The 17,107-nt window shown below is 31.3% G+C and overlaps 1 non-coding gene across 1 annotated transcript; it reads left to right on the top strand.

Moving 5' to 3' along the window:
- Window positions 1–138: 138 nt before the first annotated feature.
- Window positions 139–233, top strand: TRNAY-GUA. Its single transcript has 2 exons — window positions 139–175; window positions 198–233. It is a non-coding gene; the product is annotated as a tRNA-Tyr (tRNA).
- Window positions 234–17,107: the final 16,874 nt, after the last annotated feature.

The following is a 17,107-nucleotide window of genomic DNA, read 5'->3' as shown; positions in this document are numbered from 1 at the left end:
TGGAGATTTGTTTATGCACCATGCATAAATTTATTTCTTATGCATAATAACTCATGCCAACCAAAACCATGCAATTAATATAAATAATATAGTTCACTAAGGAAGGAACATTAATAATATCTCATCTAAAAATACAATCCGACCTTAGTTCAATTGGTAGAGCGGAGGACTGTAGTTGGTATTAAAGCTGAATAGCCATCCTTAGGTCACTAGTTCGAATCCGGTAGGTCGGAAATTTATTCTTTAGCTTATTTATTTTTAATTTAGCTTCTTCAAAAAAAAAAAACTCTTCTAAATAAGATGTTTTTATGCGTACGTCAAATGTTCCACGTTATTTTCGACGATATAGTACTGTGTCAGAACCTCTTTAATCATAGTATTAATTTGATGCATACAACGTTAGATTTCTTCAGGTCTAAGACCATGTTAATCATAGTTTAAAAAATGACCCGATAAAAATGTAGAGTTAGATTTTATTTTATTTTTGACAATAAGTTAGATTTTTTTTTTCTAGAGCAGTAGAGTTAGATTATTATTATTATTATTATTATTATTATTATTATTATTATTATTATTATTATTATTATTATTATTATTATTATTATTATTATTATTATTATTATAGACATAGTCTAATCCGTCTCAACTCAATCCTTAATCACCCTTATAAATATCCCACATGCTTTAGAAGGGTTTATGAATTTAACCTCCAATATATCAAAACTTAATTAATTGCCTTTATCTTTCTTAAGATCATTTCTTGTTTATTTTCTCTATTAATAATAAATGCAGTGATCATATATCCATCTATCAATCTCACAAGTCCTTATTTCATTTATAAAATTCTTCTAAGACATAGCAATAGCCACACAAATGAAATGCATTTTAGTCAATTTTAAGTATTCCACATGTCTTTTCAGCTTCCTTCATTTTCTTTTCCGTTTCATCATTTGTTTGTTGTAATAAAGAGAATATAATATATATGATCATGACCAAATTAAAGCACGACCAACGCATATAAGCATATAGTTAATTATTCCATACTATATTTTTATTTTATTTTAAAATAAAAGATCTGTTCACATTTGTAGTTTATAGTGAGATTCTTCTAGTATGCTTCTATTGAAGCTATTAGGCATTAGCACATGCATTTCAATAAACAATTCCTAAATATAATAAATAAATTATCTCTCTGATTTAAATTAATAATCACAAAGGGACATGAAATCATATAGCTAGTTAAAAATGGAATTAAAAATATAATATAATTTATATAATTGTAGGTATAATTTTATTTTATTTTACATTGTCAATAAATCATATTCATTTGATAATTAAAAATGTTTCATATATGGGTGTGTTTGATTCCCAAAACACCAAGTACTGAACATAACAGTACATAACAGAACAAGATAGTATATGACATGACAAAACTGTAACGGAGAGAGATAGAGTGATAATACTGTTTATATTCGAAAATAAAATGGGTATTTTCATAATTTTTATAGTTGTACTATGGACAAAAAGTTGTCTCGTGGTTCAATGAGGGACAAAAAATTTTGTTTTTGAGTTGTCTCTTGCTACATATTTTATCCAGTCTCATAACCAGTTTCTAAATCAAATAAGGTAAAACAAAAGTTGTTCAATCCCCTATTTTTTAGCAGATTAAACACAGTCTCCCTATTTTTTCAAACTCACAAAAATAGTCTCACTATTTTCACAAATTTAATAAAATATGTGAATTAAAAGTGCAATTAAGCCTTATTTATATAGTGTCACAAATATGAATGAATTTGTTGATTATCAACATTGCAAAAAAATCTGTGTATCAAAATAAGAGCAATACTTACCTAGACACAATACTAAATGACATATGTTGGGCACACACACATGAGTTCAAAAAATTTAAAGTTGATAGGTTAATATTAAGTGATGTGACTAAATTGTTCTATTTTAATTTATTTTTTTATTTGTGTGTATGCGTCCAACATGTATCATTTAGTGTTTAGTATTGTGCCTATATAAGACTTTCTCATCAAAATAAACTCTAAACATTTTACCATCATAAAGCTACTAGCTAGATTTTAGCTACTAAAAGAATGGTGTACTAAATTCCTAATTATGGTAATCAAATTATTATGTGAACAAAAGAAAATTGGATAGCAATTGGATGTGTTACAGCAAATCCCCAACAATCCAGCAGAGCACATGATGATGATCAATCACTATATCATAAATTGAACTTTTAGGGTATGGCAATGACTTAGAGACAAGTCACATCTTCAAGAGAAGGAAACATCTCAAACCCTAGCTGTGCCCTTGCCCTGTCAACATCCCTCCTTAACCCCATCCTTGATTGTTTCTTTCTAACCTACCTCAATAATAAGTATCCCTTGGATTCATGTCCTCTTAGCCACATATTCTAAGTACTATTCCCAGATGGACTTGTCCAAATAAAAACATACCCTTTTCGTCTTTTAGACTTCATGTAGTCTTAATCACATAAGAATACAAGAAGCCAATTTTCATTGTAGGGAAATCCCATGCATATCCTTATCTATTGTGGACATTCAATTCAATTTTATTTTATCATTAACCTCTTGTTCTAAGGGGATGGACATGGACCCGGCCTTCCCACAATTTGGGCAAAAGATAAATAAAGTTTCACTAAAAAATATTTTATTCAAAAATTAAATTCAGATTCTCCCGAACAATTTAGATATCTTAATGGAGAATGTTAACTTGTGCCCTTAAGGCACATGTTCTATTTTGATAATCCCATGATCTAGCTAGCTAATTTATGATATGATTAGCTGTATAACATAGGGATTTTTTAAGAGTGGTCCTAATTAATATACCTATATTTTGAATTTTTGATAGTGTCAATAAAAACTAAGTCAAACTAAGTGGTCCTAGTCAAAAAACATAATACCTAGAGATAAGTGTAGGATCAAGGGCATGGGGCCAAGAAGATGGGATGAATACTTATGTGTGTGTGTCAGTGTGTGAGAGTTTTTGTTTTACAAAATAGATTAAGTTTATATAGATTTATTAATTTTAACACAGGAAAGAATTATGATAAAAAAGATATAAGAATTATGATTAAAAAAAAATACTCTAACTCTATACAACTAAACTCAAATAATTTTCATATAATTTTTAAGTAGTGGCTGACAAAAGAATCACCATGCTTTTAGAAAGAAAAAAATATATGAATCATGCATGTTCTCGGTTAACAAAGTATATGTATGTCCAAAAGGAGTAGTTGTTCCCCTTCTACTTCTATATGAATTGGGAATTGGACAGAGAATGTTGATTTAAAGAGATTTACAAGAGATATTCGAGAACTATATATGGCACATGAAAAGCTGTAACTTGTAGTACTGATCCAAGATATGCAAGTGATATGATTGTGATCTTCCACTAGTGGTTGTTGGTATCTATAGAATCAAAGTTTGACATTTTATTGGGGATATTGCCTCCTAGTTCTACACTAGCTACTTCAACCTTTTCCCATTTAAGAAAGAGTAGTGTAACATGAAGTCATTGATGACATGTTTGGATTATATTGAACATATATTTAGTGTCTTATTTTTTGTTTTGGTGTGTAAAGTGGATATTCTCTAATATAATTAACGTATGAAGAGACTAATTTCTCAAGTATTATGAAACTCAAATGTACATCCGATTGTTTTTAAGAATTTTAATTGTATATTTATATTCAAGTTTTAATTAACTCGAGACTTTAAATTTTAAGTCGGTTAAGTCCTGTTATATTTAAATTTTCAATTGAATTAAATATTGAAAAGACAAGAGGAGAAAGCTTGGCGGAAAAAGTAAAAACTTCCCGATTATATATCTTGACATTTATTTACTCAACCCACAAATAAGTTAATTCTCAAATATATTAAAAAAAAAAAACTTTGGGACTAGGCCAAAATCCAAGTGAGAGCTAACAAAAACAACCGCATCATTAAAAATCTTACTTGTAAAACTCGACGGAAAAGTCAGGTGAAGTAAAAAAGAGTCTAGTGCTCAAAAAAAAGAATAACAAAATCTATATTCCAGCAAATTGGATATATTTCTAGTGAAAGCATGACTTATAATTAATATTTGAAATTGTATCCCATCATTGAGAGTCTTGTATGTGCAACCCAAGTTTAGCGCAAGATCATTCGTACATTAATTGTTTTCTCTATAAATATGTTTTAAAATGAACATATCGTCTGTTTTGTGAGTTCAACCCAATTTCACCAATGATTTCTATGGAACCAAGAAATCAGAGAAGGTTCCTTAAAAGCAAGAGTAACCAGATTAGAATCAGTCTAAATCTACAGTAAATTTCAACTTTTCATATTAGCATTCTCTATAATCATCATCACCCTAAATATCTCGGCCTGAAAAGCATAAGTAACACAAAAAAAATTTGCAAAACACCCAAGAGTAGCCGCCAAGCTATCCTTAAATATACCTCCAAGTGCAGCCCCGTCAGTGTTACATTTGATCCAATAGACTTTTGGAGGGTACCAATAAACCTCTTTGATTTTAGGAGCATTAAGAGGATGCAACTTGATTGAAAAAGTTTTAAGAATTTGAAATTCGTGAATAGAGGCAGGAGAGGTAGACTTCAAAAAATACCCGGTAATATTACCATTGGAACGAATATGATTCACCGCAATATGAAAATTAAATTTTTTGTTATGAAACCGAGCTTAATTATGATATAATACTAAATAGTATCAACAATGTTAATGAGCCCTGCAAGAACAACTTCACCACATTTTTTAGACCAACCTAGATCACATAATATAACCAAATTATCAATAGAATTAGGGGTCTGCATATGTAAAATAGAGTTGAACCATTACCATAGTAATGTAGTAAAACTGCAATCAATAAAAAGGTAGTGAATAGTTTCTGCATGTCAACCACATATAAATCACATCTCATAAATATTGCAATCTCTAGTCATGAGGATATTATATGTATCTGTATGAATAACATTCCAAAGAATAAATATTTGGAAGGAGGTATGTGTTGATTCCATATCTTCTTTGTCCATGGAACCTACTGTTCTGGAAGTGAGCAAACCTTATTTAGAAGAAGACCACCTCAATTGATTTGTACAAAAAAACTTTGGGATATGAATTTTACGCACCAAGTTGCTAAGATTTGGCAAATGCTTAAGAATAACTGAAAGGAATACGTCAAGAAGTATCTTGAATAATATATGTGCATAACTTTAGCTTCAAGATGAATATTTGTATCAATAGGCATCATATCCACCAAGGGGTCATCATCTCTCCAAAGATTAATCTGCTCATCATTACCGATCTACCACTAAGAATTCTCATGGTTGATATAAATATGAGCTTTTATGTGGAAGAATCAATATGATAGGATATATAATTTGTTCCACGCATAGTACGAGCACTACAACAAATAGAGCAAATTGCGTCAGTTGTATTTGCTAACTACGTCGGTTAAAATCGCCTTTAAAAGTCTTTGGAAGTGAGCAAACCTTATTTAGAAGAAGACCACCTCAATTGATTTATACAAAAAAAACTTTGGGATATGAATTGAACACGTACTTGAACCTCAGGGTACGTGGTTTGATTCCCACGGAAGGCAAAAACTCCACTAGAGAGGGGGGGTGGAGAAGATCGTGACGTGACAGTGTCGGGACCACCTAAGGTGGTGGGGCCTGGGCTGTTACAAAAAAGGCGCCTTTTTTTTTAACATCTCGTGGCCCCACCAACTTTGGTGGTCCCCTCACTAGTCGAGTTTTTGCCTTCTGTGGGAATCGAACCACGTATCCTGGGGTTCAAGTACGTGTTCAATTCATTCCCACTAGCTCAATTGGTAGTGGGAATGGATTGAATACGTACTTGAACCCCAGGGTACGTGGTTCGATTCCCATGGAAGGCAAAAACTCCACTAGAAAGGGGGGGTGGAGAAGATCGTGAGGTGACAGTGACGGGACCACCTAAGGTGGTGGGGCCTGGGCTGTTACACTGTTTGCTTCAACGCCGAGAGCTCCTCAAAAGGGTTTTCCAGCCTCCTACCTCCATACCTCGCAATTAACGCTTTCTTCAATTTGATCCACGACAGATCATCCTCTGTTTCCAACAACAAATTGAACCAGTGGATAGTGGATCCTTCCATGCTCAGTCAAGCTAGTTTCACCTTCATCTGTTTCGTTGTGTGTTGAACGTCAAAGTAGATCTCAGCGCGTGTGATCCATGCCACCGGATCTTCCCCTTCAAACATCGGAAGCTTAACTTTCTTTCAAGACAAACGAGATTCGCCTTGATCGTTAGCAAACGATCCTTCACTCTCCGACATCAACGACGTTGTACTTCTCTTTCCCAACTGCTTGCTCAATTCAGTCATCACCTTACTCTGTTGTTGCATCTACTCAGCTAGGGATTTCAAGATAGCTTGCATTTCACCCATCTGATTCTCCAACGCATCAACACGATCGCCCATTTTTCGAATGGCAGCGTTCTTTGGCATCAAGGTATGTGCATGTATAGGTATTGGATCCGGCAAGTCGGACCAATTGATAGGTACGAATATGATGTTAACTGAATATATATATAAAGCAGAGTAATAGAACAGGAATAAAAGTGGTAGTTGTATTATTAATGGAGAAATTGCAGTACAAAATGACAAAAGGTTAAGGAACAGTAAATGCTTTCTAGCCACAAACAAGATGGCCCCACTCAATTAACAAATTCCTCAATATTTCATTCTTTCCCTGACACATGCTTTTATAGCACTCACTCCCAAGCAAGTCCTTTCATTTATCCACGTTATCATTCTTATTCTTATTTCCTTTTTTTCTTTTGTAAACACGCCACACTCTTGGCTTGGGTTCACCCTCGTCCAAGCCCACTGTGTGATCCATAATTCTATCACAATTGCTCAAGCACCAAGCAGACTTCTCCTTGCTCAAACACCATGTGTAAATTGAGGGCCATATGTGCAATTGCAACACTTTTAACTGTCGCAAATTACAATTTTGACTGTCATAGATTTTAGTGAAATGTATAAATAAAAAGTGAAAAATTTACGGATTTTAGTTTATATAAAAGGACAAAATAGTCAATTCAATTAAAATTGTAGGTGTAGAAGGCTAAATGTAGAGAGGGAAGGAATTGTTTTCTAATTGCAAGGATATATAGCCCAATGTATGTAGGGAGCCCGGTCCAACAATAACAAACGGGTATTAGCACATGAATAAATTATTTTTCTGCTAAATAAGCCTAATGGGTATACCCCCCCTTACCTAAAAATCTTACCCCACGTACATTTTCATATTTTTAATATTTTTCTCTTTCACTCACGTCTTTCTTCTTTCATTTTCATGACAGTAAATATTGGTTGTGACACGCTTCTGTGAAAAATATCAAATTATGCACCATAAGTTTACCGTTAATTTATTTATTTTTTAAATTACCGTTAATGTTAAAAATTTACACTGTAAATGAATTCATCTACGGTGTACATAGGTTTTTTTTTTTTTTTGTACAAAGTACATAGTTTAATCTTGGTTAAAATATATTTTTAATCACTAAACTTATTCACATAGTTATTATTGTTCTATTTAAGTCTTTTAATTATATTTTTGTTTGTTAAATAAGTTATTGCCATTAAATTTTATGAAAAATGTTAATTTGTAACGTCACAATAATCATCTTCATCATCATCATCAAACTTAAAAATAAAAAAATAAACTCAACAAATCTAATAATCTAATTTAAACTTTAATGTTCAATTTTCACCCAAATTCAATACCCTAACCCAAAAAATCAAATATGAAATTAAAATCAAATATTTTGGGTAAAAATCAAATATTAATTGCATCAAAGGTAAAATTTTGGGTTTAATCGCATCAAATTCAAATCACACACACAAAATTCAAGCTTCACAAGACAAAATCTACAAATTCCCACACTCTAGAATCCTACATCAACACGTTGATTACCATAATTAATTATTGTTTTATTTTAGTATTCTAATAAATGATAAAAATTAGATTTTTAGTATTCTAATAAATGATAAAAATTAGATTTTTAGTATTCTAATAAATGATTACCATTAATTATTGTTTTTTTTTAATAGAAACTACACTCTGGAAAATCAAGCTGAGTCACACCGTGATTCTGACATATCCACCATGATACTAAACATACATTTTTTTTTGAGTTAGCCGTGAATGTACCTCCGGTGAAATGGTGACATTTCCACTCATCCTCTGTTCTTGATAGATGTACTTGATTCAACACAAATTTTCCAAATCCTCAACTATTTCTTCTTCCCACACAAATTTTTTTTTGCCTCCATTTAAAATTCCACCTCCAACCTCCCAACATTCCAGACAACACTCTCTTTTTGCTCCTTCACTTGGAATAGACGCTGAAATATTTCCTTAAGTGTTGTGGTATCAACCCAAACATCGTTCCAAAAATGTATGCTACTCATGTTGCCGAGCTTCTTGAAGAATATCCGTTGGAGCCAATCGACCCAGCACTTTCCCCGCTTTAAGAAGGTCCTCCGGATCACAAGAGATTATTTCAAGTAGTTGCTAATAAAATAGTGCAGATCGATCTGCCACCAAAAAAAAGAATTGTTGCTTATAAAATCTTAAAAAAATTTGATTCATATTCTTTTTTCGTGTGCTTAAATCACAGTTTTTTTAATCATTCATGACATTGGTTCTTCCATTTTATACTATAAAATGATGGTCTAACATATTTTAAAAGATGTAATATATGACCTGATTATATGATCGATCAAAAGGTGTAAATTATAAAAAAAATTGTTAATCTTATTAAAAATGAGCAATATTATTTGAACAATTTTTTTAAACAACTTTCTTTCTCATGCTCATATTATATTTTTATTTTTTCTCTCTATTATTTTTGTCCAATAAAATAAAATTTGTCCCTAAATTATTTAAAAATACATAATATTATGGGGTGGTCCCAAGTGAATGAGACGATGAAAATAAGCTAAAAGGCACGCACACGAATGGGCTAAGGTGCATAGACGTGCATGTATGTATGCATACCAAAGAGACAATAAAAGTGGGTTGGATTGAATTTTGAGATGGGTCAGTGTGTTTATTTGTGTGCTAGGTTGCATCATTGTGGGACCATTCATCATACTAGTCCTCTCGTGTGGATTGAGACATGACCCATCTAAGAGACACCACACGTGTTTCATCTCTACTCGTCGTTCATTGTCATCAATATCTTCTTGTCGGATTCTACAAACTATAGTAGTACAATGTACGTATTGTTAATAAATACTCCCTCCTGTTGAATATGTTGTTGTGTTGTTGGAGATTGTTTGAAGTCCCACATTGCTTAGGTTCCCGGTATGTGAAGTGTATAAATATGTGAGGGCAACCTCACCCTTTGAGCTAGCTTTTGGGATGAGATCCAAGCATATTTTAACATGGTATCAGAGCCGGGTTGAGGACTGTAATGTGGGCATTTGACCCAGGACCACGCTAGGCGTGAGGGTGGGTGTTGAATATGTTGTTGTGTTGTTGGAGATTGTTTGAAGTCCCACATTGCTTAGGTTCCCGGTATGTGAAGTGTATAAATATGTGAGGGCAACCTCACCCTTTGAGCTAGCTTTTGGGATGAAATCCAAGCATATTTTAACACCTCCGTTCTGAATTATAAGAGAAAATAAAAAAATCATACTTATTAAGAAAAAGTAAAACATGAAAATTTGAAATATGTTTTTGTGGGTTTTCCTTGAAATAAATTGCATAGGAAGATGTAAAAACAATTTTTATTGGTTGTTGTTTATTGAGAAAATAGTAGAGAGAGAAAATTAAATGCAATTTGCATTTAATTTTATGAGAATAAGGGAAAAACATTCTTAAAAATGACTTTCTTCCTTATAATTTGGGACAAAAAAAAAGTTTTTTTCCCTTATAATTTGGGATGGAGAGAGTAGTAATTAAGTTTCAATTGTAAAATAAATTCTTCTAACTGATAAAAGTTTTGTCGTTAGGTGTTTGATTTCTGGTTTATATTGTCATGTGTATAGAGAAAAATTATTTGGAAATGAAGAAACTCTTGGTGTGTTCTACTGATTTTTTGACGGAATTTTTGTACTAATATCATAGTATTATGAAGAAAAAAATTCAATTGTAAACTTTGTAGTTAACAAAATTTTAAATAATTTGAATACCAAAAAAAAAATTAAAATAATTTTCTGATTATGTAAAATTAGTGAGTTTTGTTGTCTATCTATATACACGTAAAAGCATGTCACACCAAATTTTGAAATCAATCTCTAATCTCTAATGAGAACAAATAAGGGTTCCTCTCATGAAAACCACTCCTTTAAACAAATTAGAACCACAATCTCTTTTGAAAACATATGAGTTATCTCATCCTTCTATTGATTAGACACGTGATTAATAATATATATGAGTCAAGTAGATGTTGGCATTATATGTCAATTATGAGAACAATGTCAAACTTGAATTATAGAAATTAGAAATTAAAATACAAAATTAATTTTGCTAACGAATAATACTTGGAGCATCGGATAAGAAACATCATGTTGTACATCAACAGAGCTATGGCAGCTTAATTAGGCAAACTTATTTTCTTTACTATTTTGCTCTGATGTTTCGAGGTTCTATCATTTCAATTTGCGTTTATTTTCTTTACAACATTTTCTTTCTTTATTTTTTTTTTTTGGTGAAAACATTTTCTTTATTGTTACCTTTTATAGTTTGTAGAAACAGAATATGTCAAAATAGAAAGTATGGTTGGAATTGTAAGAAATACTATAAAAAAAATTATTATTTATTGACGGAAATAAACCCTCAAAAAGAGGTGGATACTGCCAATAAACTCAAATTTACTGGCGAAAAAATCTACTAATAAATCACAAAACAATAAATTTATTGGCAGAAAAATTCCGCCACAGAATTGTCTAGAAGAAAATAGACACTTATTGGCAGAAATAAACCGCCATAATGCAAAAGGATAGATTTTAAATTTACCGGAGGAAATAAACCGCCACTAAGTGGTTTTAATTTTCCGCATTTTCTTGGCGGAAATAAATAATACGGAACATCATTTTATGACATCTATGATAACTCAACTTAAATTTTGAAATATTAATTTTCCCTATTATTTTATTTTTTGCTATTATTCCGTTAATTTTAAAAGAAATGTTTAACATCCATGTCGTGTTCTATAATGAAGGTTTTTATTCTTCTCTTATTGGGGGAGTGGAGCACATGACGAAGATGAAGACAAAGAGGGTGAAACCAACAAAGGTGATTCATATATGTGAAGAAAGCAAACTTAAGGAGTTCGTAAGCAATGCTGTTACTTTTTCAATTTACTGGCGGAATATTTCTGCCACAAAGTGTTTCTCCATTTGGTTTTGAATTTAATGGCAGTTTATTTCCACCCCTTTGTTCTTTTTTTTTATTTTCTAATCAATTAACTTATTGGCGGTTTATTTCCGCCATATATAGTTGTTAGACTTGTGGGTAGACTCGTAGACTAGTACGAGTTTATATGAGCAAAAACAAATTAAATCTTACATAGAATCGTTTTTCGATAGATTCGGGTAGCCTCGTGCAAATTCGTTTAAACTCGCGAGTTTATGATTCCAACAACTTTTTTGAAAAAAACATTTTTTTGAACAAAAAAACTCCAAGACAACTGTCCAAAGTTACCATACTAAAAAAAAACCTTAAACACTTTTTCTATTGTGTAAGATGGTGCTCATTCAAAATTAGAAACATCACTTCTCTTTCAGCGACGAAACTCTCCGCTTTAATCGGTGTGTTATTCTCCCGTTAACACATCTGTTTTATGAATTTTTTATGTAGTGGCAAATTAAGAAGGAATTCTAGTACCATATTTACATATGCTATTTTTGTGTGTGTATCATTTACAGGTTTTGAAAGTCGTTTTAAATATTCTTAGACTCCTAGGAGTTTTAATAGACTTGCGAGTCTGACAACCTTAATATTTTATATCCACTCATTTATGTTTTTTAAAATTTGGTCTATGTTGTGATGTGATTATGGCCCCGTTTGTTTTAGATTTTTTAGGAAAAAAATCACTTTTTTTATTTATGTTTGTTTCAGATTTTTTTAAAAGTTATTTTAGTAAAATAATCATTTTTTCCTTCAAAATGAAAAACTATTTTTAATAGCTTTTTTCAAATCACAAATCATGTGCAAAGTGAAGCCAATGGAAAAAAAATATATTATGATCGAAAACAAACGAAAGTTTGTAGCTTTAAATTTTCTTCAAAATCTCTAAAAAAAATCTCTAGATTTTTTAAGAAAAAATAATTTTTTTTTAAGGCTAAAGCTTATTTTATTTTTCAGTATTATTTCATGTATGAGCTGGTTGAATGATTTTCTTCACTTTTTCTAGATGAAAGTCTTGAAAAGATATTATAAGTAGCCACCATGGAAAAAGCATATAGCACACCGACTTGTATACTTTTAGCTTATGCCCAACATATACAGCTTTTAACATCCTGTACAGGTCCTAAATGTTTCCATTTCCAATAGGCTAGTCTTGCAAAGTTTAATATTTTGGTTACATTAGAAAACAGCACGCACCTAAAGATCTGTCATGTTTTCTTTTTAGGGTCTGTTTGGTTCGGGGGTTTTGGAGGGGAGGGGAGGTGAGGTGAGAGGATATTTTAAATTAATTGTGTTTGGTTCAATTTTTAGGAGGGGAGGGGAGGTGAGAGGAGGTGAGCAAAATACCTCCAAATCCCAATTTTTGCTTCCCCCCAAATTGGGGGGATTTGGAGGGGAGGGGAGGGAAGGAGAAAGATATTATTACCATTTTAATTATTTTGACATAATTGTCCTCATAATTATTTTAAAATGCCTAAATTATCCATTTTTTAGTTCTATTTTTTTTTCAAACTTTTCTTTTATTGTTACGCATGTCTTTTTATATTCATAAACTGTTGTGCTAATTTTTTTTGTATTACATTGTTATCTTGTAAAGTTCATATAATTTTTTGAATCAACGTTGTTATTTTTTTTTATAGAAAATCAACGTTGTTACTTACTTTTTACCTGCATCATATTAGTTAGTATTTATATGCACTATTATATTTTTTAAAATATCATTAAGTTTGTTACGTTATAACTTATAATATACAAAAGTTTTTTTTTTTTTTTACAATATTAGTATTAGTACAAGATCTTTATACTTATAAATAAATATTACTTTTTTGTACAATATTAGTATTAGTACAAGGTTTTTTTTGTTAATAATTATCAAAAAATTCTTTTAAATATATTTATAGGTAATTTAAACTTATAAATATTATTTTTGGGTTAGATCAATCATAAAAATTGAGAAAATATTGTGGATATATAGGTTAATTCGCACCAAGTAGCTATAAAATTGTCAGACTACATGAAAATTATAAGGATAAAAAAGTAAATTAGTTTTAAAATCTCTCCCCTCCCCCTCTTGAACCAAACATATATCTAATTAAGATCCCTCACCTCCCCTCCCCTTCCTTCTTTTGAACCAAACATATGTGTAAGTACAAATTCCACCTCCCCTCCCCTCACCTCCCTTCCCCTTCATTAAAATACCTCTCCTCCCCTCTCCCTATGTTGAACCAAACAGACCCTTAGTCAATATACTATCTATTCACTACTAGTAATTGCTTGTGTTAAACGACTAATTTGTTTGTTTTTTTCTCTAAAGTGATTCTTTGATATTTTAATTAATTCGGAGTTAATTTGTAAATAAATTCTTATCCTTGGTACAATTATAAATTTACTCACTTTCTTTTTAGTTTCTTTCCTTTAACAATTTTTTTTTTCACTTTATTTTCTTCAACTTTCTTTCATAATCTAAAGTTCCAAATAAAGCATAAATATTTATAAATAGATTCCACAAATATATTTTAATAGAGAGAGATAGTATTTACTGTAAAAGTGATACTATATTAAATACTCAATTTTATTAAATAATAATATGCTTAAAAAATAGGTACTCAATCTTAAAGTTAGTTTGATAATTCTTTCAAGATATTACTTCAAATGTGATATTAAACAGTGCTTCGGAGCAATGGGAAAAAAACATGAATAGAAACAAACGTAAAAATTTAAATAAAAAAAAGTTTTTAAAAATTTCAAAATGTTAAAGGCGCTACGTAGTGTACTTAAAGGCATCGTAGTGCCTTTCCGAAAAGATATTTGCTGCAGTTTTATTTAACACAATTTTCATACTATTTTACATCACAGTCGTCCGATGAACGATGTGCGGCTGAAATGGTTTCATGTGATTTTATAACTGCATGCATATATTACTCTGGGCTGTACGATCTGTAATCAACGGTCCATATTCAAAACAGTATGAAAATCGTGTGAAATCAAACAACAACAAATCTGCATCTAACAGTGTGAAAACTTATGTTTTAATTTATGAAGCTATTTAAAATCCGTAAATAAATAATCCACCTAAATAAACCTACATCATCATATAATATATCATGCCATTTAGAATATGTTAAATTATCATCTTTTTTAAGTACAAAATTCTAATTGAGCAAGCAAACTTAGTGCATTTCATTTATAATAATAATAATTTCAATACAAGGTGCACAATAATTAAATATTTGAGGACTAGCATTAAAACGAGTTATCTGCGAAAGATCATGAACTGACCTTACAGTTTTGACTCATAAGCAACTAAAATTATGTGATTTTAAAATAGGGAAGTCAATTTCGTAAATGATTTAAAATAAGAAATTAAAACCGTAATTATTTAAGCCTTTCTTTTCTTTTATTCGATAAATAGAAATTTATTAATAATTGTCTGGATTCTTCGATAAAAAGGTTGCAAAGAATTCATCCAATTTTGTCTTGTGTTAAAAAGTTGGACAAAAGAAACAAACACATTTCAAACGCCAGAGGAAGCTAAAGAACAAACCTGTTAGATAATATGTTAGTGATTTAATAATATAATTGGTTTTTGGTTGTAATTGGGCTTTGGGCATAATAGTAATTTAGTCTGTTTATGTTTTCTATATATTCATAAGACAATTCATTGTATTCTAAGCTATTGTAATGTTATCTTGATATTATTGAAACCCTAGCCGTCATTGTGTTTATCTTTGAACTTTAACATGGTATACAGAGCAAGGTTCGATCCGCCTTGAACTGTTCATCGCTTCTGCGCTTGTGTTCTCAAAAAAGTTTGAGAATGTTTTTTGCTTTGTTTCTTATGATCGATTGATTGTCTGTGTTGTTGTGCTTCCGCTGCAAAAAGGGAGATCTTCTGAAGGTCCGCAATTTGATTGTAAAGGTAATAGCTTAGTTGTTGTAGATTCACTTTGAGGGTAAAATATTATATGGATTGTTGTCTCTATATTTTGGTTGAAGGAGAGATTAAAAAGGCACCGCTTGCAATCATTGGTGGGAATTATAAAGATTGAAGCTTTTGTTTTGGATTATTGGATTAAGACCATTGGTTTCTACCAAGCCAAAGTTGATTTGTTCGGTTCGTGTTCGGTTAGACTATTGAATCCAGATTGAAGTTGTTGTGCTTATGTTGTGCTTCTATGACGGATTTGGTTGTTTGTTTTTGACAAGTTGTTGCCTTTTTTATGCTTCTAGTATGTTTTGGTGTTTGGTTCCTCCTCTCTTTTGTTTTATTTTGTCTTGGGCTAGTTTTGTTGTTCTGTATGATTTGGTCTCCTTCGGTTTAGTTCCATTTGGTTCAGTTTAATTTGGTTTGAATTTGGTTTCGTTTGATTGGTTTGGTATCATCTGAGTTCGGTTGATTTAGTTGGTTTGGTTCCATTAATTTGGAGATTAGTTTGAATGAATCAATTTGGTGAGTAAAAATATTGCTCACGATTTGTTTGTTTGGTGAGGTAATGCTCACAATTTGTTGGTTTGGTTTTGTTTGGTGAGTCTAGTGCTCACAATTTGGTTTCTTATGGTCTCTCTGGTTTGATTGTCTCTCCCCTTTTGATTTCTTCTTTGTTTGATCGGTATTCTCTCTCATTGGCTTCTTCTGTTTAATTGGTTTTCTGTTTAATTGGTTCTCTCTATTTGGTTCTTCTCTTTGATTGTCTCTCTATTGATTTCTTCTGATTGATTGACATCTCTCTGTCGATTCTTCTGATTGATTGCATTTCTCCCTATTGACTTCTTCTATTTGGTTGCACTTCTCCCTATTGTTTCTTCTGATCGATTGCACTTCTCCCTCTGTTGATTCTGATGGATTGCATTGCATTTCTCCCTATTTGATTTCTTCTGTTTGATTGCCTCTATCTGATTGCTTCTCTATGTTGATTTTCTGATTGCATCTCTCTCCGTATTGATTCTTCTTCTATTTGAATGCTTCTCTTTCTCTCTACTTTGGATTGGTTTGATTTGGTTAAATTTGGATTGGAACAATTTGGTTTGGTTTCCTGTTCGGTTTGGTTTTGTTTGGACGTTTCTACTGATGATGGTTCTTGCTGCAATGATGTCAACTCACTTTGGTTGCTGCTCTCTGTTAGTCATTTTGGTTTGATGTCTTTGTTTGACAAACTCTCAATGTTTCATGTCAAGGCATTGCGAGTTTGCGGGGAGATGTTAGATAATATGTTAGTGATTTAATAATATAATTGGTTTTTGGTTGTAATTGGGCTTTGGGCATAATAGTAATTTAGTCTGTTTATGTTTTCTATATATTCATAAGACAATTCATTGTATTCTAAGCTATTGTAATGTTATCTTGATATTATTGAAACCCTAGCCGTCATTGTGTTTATCTTTGAACTTTAACAAAACCTACCAATGAGAAAGAACACACTAGAACAAACTAGCATCACCAAAACACGCTTGCTTCACACCAAACACAAAATAAAACACCACTCAAGCAACAAGCTTTAGAGAGCTAAGTTCCCATATTAGCCTGAAATAAAATTATCCTCTTCAAATTATATTAGTTTTAATTCATTGGATAATATTCATCAATAATTTTGACATTGGATATTAGTTTATTAATTAAAAGATATGGTCAACTATATTTATTAATTATTTAACTTCAATAATATGTTTTGAAAT

Source organism: Trifolium pratense, linkage group LG1 (assembly GCF_020283565.1).
Source record: "Trifolium pratense cultivar HEN17-A07 linkage group LG1, ARS_RC_1.1, whole genome shotgun sequence".
NCBI classification, from domain to species: domain Eukaryota; kingdom Viridiplantae; phylum Streptophyta; class Magnoliopsida; order Fabales; family Fabaceae; genus Trifolium; species Trifolium pratense.
Note: the sequence above shows the minus strand (reverse complement) of the source record. Positions and strands in the feature narration are given on the sequence as shown.